Source organism: Sinocyclocheilus grahami, unplaced genomic scaffold (genome assembly GCF_001515645.1).
Source record: "Sinocyclocheilus grahami isolate Dianchi unplaced genomic scaffold, SAMN03320097.WGS_v1.1 scaffold392.1, whole genome shotgun sequence".
In the NCBI taxonomy this organism is placed as follows: domain Eukaryota; kingdom Metazoa; phylum Chordata; class Actinopteri; order Cypriniformes; family Cyprinidae; genus Sinocyclocheilus; species Sinocyclocheilus grahami.
The window spans coordinates 1,055,394-1,061,124 of record NW_015505571.1 but is presented as its reverse complement, the minus strand read 5'-3'; positions in this window follow the sequence as shown (position 1 = coordinate 1,061,124).

Here is a 5,731-nt window from a genome sequence, read left to right as displayed (position 1 = left end):
TTGTGGTGACCAAAGCTCTCCACAAAACCCTGAGGGCTCCCATATACAGCATGCAGCTGACACCAAACTGTACTGCCTTTTTATCACTATTTTGTAGTATAAACAAATCTAAAAAAGCATGCTGCTCCTGTGAAAGCTTGGATTTGTTTTTTGAAATAGGCAATGTATTTAAACTACACCTTTATTATATATATAAAATGTCTAGTTCATTTGAGCAGTCATGGCTGTCCTGAACAAATACATATCAGAATGCATATGAGCCTGAGTGTATTATACACAGCCACTGTGTATGTAGGAATATATGCAGGACTGAGTCTAAATAAGTGAGAATATCTGAAATGTGAAAACAAATCAGTGAAGCAGCCGAAGGTTTGCACATGATCTCCCCTCTCAGGAATGTGCTGAAACCCAATCCATCGTCTTAAGCTGGATTTCCATACACTAACATTACCTAGAAAGCTCAGCAGCCCTTAATTGGCAATGCAGGATTATGAGCATGAACATTATTTCATCTGTGCTGGTGGGGATCATATCAAGTGACATATCCAATTTCAAGACTGCAAACTGATGAGTTGTTTTATATAAAACTAATGCACAAGATTACCATATTTTAGAAAGAACCATGCCAGACAGATAGATAGATAGACAGCCAGATCATTCTCTTGACTCATTACTTTTGAGTTGTAATATATTTCTTACCACTAGAAAGCGCTCATAAAGCATTGTTTCTCACATATCTGACATATTCTAACTAGGAACTGGCATGAACTTTCACTTCCTGGTCTCTTTGTCTGCCTGATTTGCATAAGAGACAAGTTTTAGGTCAACAGTGCTGGCTACTGACGATACTAATTTGCTTCCTGAACATCTCCTCCTGTTGTACTTCTTGTCAACAGATATTTGTGTTAGGCAACAGTATGAAAATGACTCATATGTTTTCAAGCAATTAAATCAGGTATCTTTACTGCCTGAACCAGATATCACATGCATCTTGCAGGTGGTCATGTCCATGATTCAACATAACCTCTCTATTGACAAGGCCAACTGCAGAGGGTCACATACAAGGTTTCTAGGAACTGTCTGATGGACTCATCAGACCTATTCAAAAGCACACATTTAGGTCTGTTAACCTTTCTGAATCATTGCTTGGTTCACATGGAAAAAATCAATCCAACCAGACACCAGAACCATCAAGCCAACTAAACAAACATGCGCAGACACGGAGTTCATTGAGTCGTGCTGTAGATGGCCAACAGCTGTCATGAATGCATTGTTTTGTTTTCTACTAGTTAATTTCCAAAAATGTTTGCCCTGACATGTTTCCAAAAAGAAGCAAAATATAGTAAACAGCTGGCCAGCAGGTTAAAACCTCCCAAATTAGTTCCATATGTGCTACTCTATGGAAAACACTTCTTGGAAATCTATTACAAGGCCAGTTTAGCAGATTTCAACCTCCTTTAAGTCAAAAGGAAGAGAATACAAGAAGTGGGTTCAAAGAAAATGTTGAAGAGTAACTTTACAGTCAGTATATCACCAGCGTCAAGGGATATTTGTTCCCATGTAGTCAGATTACAGGCAGCTACGCATTGCAGAGATGAATAATGCAGCAGATGTCTGTCCTACCTGGAAGCTGATGGCCCCACCTGGTTGCTGTAGAGACAGACAACAGCCCCAGCAGGCACAAAGGTGTGCGTTTCTGCTCTTTACTCTCCCCACGTGTGTTAGGAAGAGGGGAAGGTGGGAACTTGATGGACACGAATGGTGGATCACGTACACCTCGTGATCTGAGAGAATAATCTCAGAGAAGTTACAAGAGATGGACAGGTGGGACCATTCATGTTTGGGTCTTTCAAAATTTGTGCCATCCTGCAAAAAGGGAAACACAGGCTGGACAAGCACAAGAGAGAAAGGAAAACTTTACATAGAGCTGATAGCAGGGCATGCCAAGGCATGTCGATTTCTCCCAGCAGAGCTTCTAGAAACAGGAAGATTTGAAGCTGTGGCTCTAGTTCAACTAGTCAATCTTGTATGAAATACAGCAGAACGTACTGGGTATGTCAAAACAGACGGTTACGAACTTTAGAATCACTAATCTAGTGTATTACACTTTGTTTTTATTTCTTTTCATTTCCTCATAAAAAAAACTCTTTGTGCGAGCTTAAAGTACACAACTGATCATTTTACCGACAGTCATAACAAAGTCACAGTAACACATGCAGTTAATTACCACAGCACTGCATGCTTTCAGGCACGTGCCTCTCCTGATCACTGTACACCTACAGGGAAACATCACTCACAGTTGGTGAAATCGAAGCCAGTGGCCTTTAGTTGGCTTTCTTGAGACCTGGAATTAAGAGGTTGATTTTATGCAAACTATAATGGCATTAAATATCCTCTATACCATATTTTGCATTTATTCAATGCATTTAACATCTTTTGACATTACAGCATTTTCATTTCTGGAACCATCTTCAACTCGTTTTAAAGGATTCCAACAGTTTACCAAAGAAATGCTTTAAAAATTTTAAATGAATGACTATTTTGTGAACATTTAATCATCAAATAAATTATTGTCACTGTATATTTATCGGCCTATTGAGTTTTTTTTTTAGATTATAGAACAGTGTTTTGGTTTAGGATAGGGTTGAAGGGATCAAACATATGTATATTATATTGAAAATGTAATACAAATACATTTACAATTCTAAAGAATTTCTAAAGATTATTTACATTTCTAAAGCTGCCCATATGTAAATACTTTTTCACCTTTTAGATGCAGTCACTACTTTCATATTTTATGTTTTGCATATCAAAACCTACAAAAAATGCATGTCTAAACATTATGTATAAATATCTATAAATACTTATGAGATCAGGTTTGAATATATAAGGCTTTTTCAAATACTTCATGAACTTTTTCCTCATTGGAACAGAAAAGGACATATTTTGATGTTCATACTACATTAAACAAAAACCTATGTGCTTTGTGCAACTACTGCAGGAGCTGTCAAACACCAAAAAGAAAAAACTTGGTCTAAGAAAACAGCAGTCTAATTTAATTATTAATTGGCTCATTTAATGTTTCGCCAATTGACGCCAAACAGAGCATGTGAAATCAAGTTTTATAATACGAGTCGTTAAGAGACTTTTAAAATGAATCATGACACTGGTGAACTATCTACTATATTATAAAGAAACATTTATATGTTGCTAGACAATTTAAAATATATATATTATGAATGCTCTTTAAATGGAGTAAGATTGTTTGCAAAAGGCTAATCTTTTAGCAACGGCTAGCTCTGCATGTTAACCCGCCCTGCTGTGCTCAGTGCATCAGTACTGTTGTTTATGGTTTAGACTTGCACACATTTCTCAAGGCATGTGGAAAGCATTAGGATTTACCACAGTTTTCATGTCATGTCATCAGGACACAAAACATTACTGACGGAGAGGATTTCATTAATTTAAGGATGGAGTGATGGGAACGTTTTGTCAAAGGTTAGCGCTGAATGATACAAAACAGTGTCTACTGGAACACAGATGTGAAATACAAGCCTTTCACAAGTGGGCCACAGCCACCAAATAGCATTTTTCCCCTTTTCCTACAAGAAAAAGATTTCTGTTTCTATAGCACAGATGGGTCTCATAATGAACCGTTTTACTCAAATTAAACCAGTCTTTCCACATAGTTGTGTTTGTGTAAGTACTATTAGTGCGAAGACTCCCATTTTAATTGTCAGATGTTAAAAAAAGTGGTTGTGTTGACAGAGCACAACTCAGCAAGCCCTAACAAAGCAGTAAAAAAACAACAGTAATGAGGATTACAACTTGTTTCCTGTGTGGAATTGTGGGGGCTGGGACGGGTGGGAAGGAGTGAACATGAGAGACAGACACGGAGAGGTGTCATATCACTCTCATGAGAGACCTTATGTAATTACACAGGATGTTTTGGGTAAACATACTGTATGAATTGTGCAGTTTCCATGCTGATCCTGGTGTTTTCCTGCTTTTTATTAGAAGACTTTCTTCTGATACGCTCTGTGTCTGTGAATATTCACACAATATCCCTTTCAATGCAACTCAAGATGTCCTATATGATTTATGATGATGCCCTTGCATCATCATGACAAAGTCGGCCCACTGCTATCCATTTAACATAATTTGGCATTGACGAGTTTTATAAAGCCTATGAAATCTTGCAATGATGCTGCCAATAAAACATACTTCCCGCTCAGCTTGTCAGATGCTAGATTTTTACATTTTCTGAAGAAAACAACTAACAAAACCCAAGTCTCCATGATATTCTAGACTCTAAAAACTGCTGGGTTAAAAATAACCCAATTTGGGTTATTTTGGCAACCCAGCGCTGGGTCAAAAAGGGACTAATTTAAAATTACTACACTGCTTGGCTAAAATGAACCCAAATCGAGCTAGACATTAAACCTACAAATCTTGTTAATTTTAAAATCACTTTTACACACACAGAATGACTATCAAAAGGTAAATATTTATTTAAAACAAGAGAAAACAGTCAAAAGAAACATGCATGTAAGAAATGCAGAAAAGTATGGCATTAACAGCTACAGAGTTTATAAATGAAGCATTGAACATTTGTTGAATATAACTTTTAAAGGGGTCATATGATGTGATTTCAATTTTTCCTTTCTCTTTGGAGTGTTACAAGCTCTTTGTGCATAAAGAAGATCTGTAAAGTTGCAAAGACTAAAGTCTCAAATCCAAAGCGAAACTACTTTGTTTAGCCTTCCAAAAGAGGACGAAATCCGCTTTGTCATGCCTGGAGCTGATCCGTGCTGGTCGCTGAGGAAAAACATCAACTTCACGCTGTCAATTGCAGGATCGGCTTTCACCGTGGACGAAGCGGAGTCCAGCCCGGGGTCGTCACATGTGGTTGCCGCAAGCCTCCTTTGTCGAATCCGCCGGGCGCCGCTCAATCAAGCCGCTGTGTTTCGTTGTGAAAGCGAAACTACTTTGTTTGGCCTTCCAAAAGAGGACATAATGTTTCTATAAAGTGGGGCAGTTCCAACTTTGCAAGAACAGTCTGGCGCTTCTGATTCACAGCCTGTAAGTAAGTTTTTTATATTTAAAGAATTTGCCACTGATGATTCAAACGCGAGTTTGAGCAGTGTAGTGTAGCCCTTATTGTTTGTCATTTCTCCGATCAAAAATGCAGACATGGTTTTATGCAGGGTGCGAACTACGGGGGAGCTTGGCTCCCCTTAATAAGACATGGGCTCCCCTGAAAATGTGATTTATGAAATTTTGGGGGGTCTCAAAAAATATTGACAAGGTGTTATTTAGACGTGCAATTTCAGTTTTGTGTAATGTGATCATCGTGGATTATTATGTGTAAAATTGCAAAAATATCATTCATTCATGCATGATGGCGATTTAAACCTAATTCACTTCAATTAAGATAACTATACATGCTATTCTTGTCATGAGCATCAAGTTGTGGGGGCGCTGCGGTAAAAACACAGTATAAGTCATTACAATCAGTAATTATGTCCCCACTGGATGCAACAAATGTCTCGTTAGTAATGGGTTTTACTGGTTTTGTCTCGTCGCACAGGGACACATGGAAACCATAGACTGTATGATGGAAACACAGTATGGTAAGGGGCGTAACATTTCTGTCACACGCTTGAGGTATTCAGCCAATCACAACACACTGGATAGCTGGCCAATCAGAGCACACCTCGCTTTTCAGACC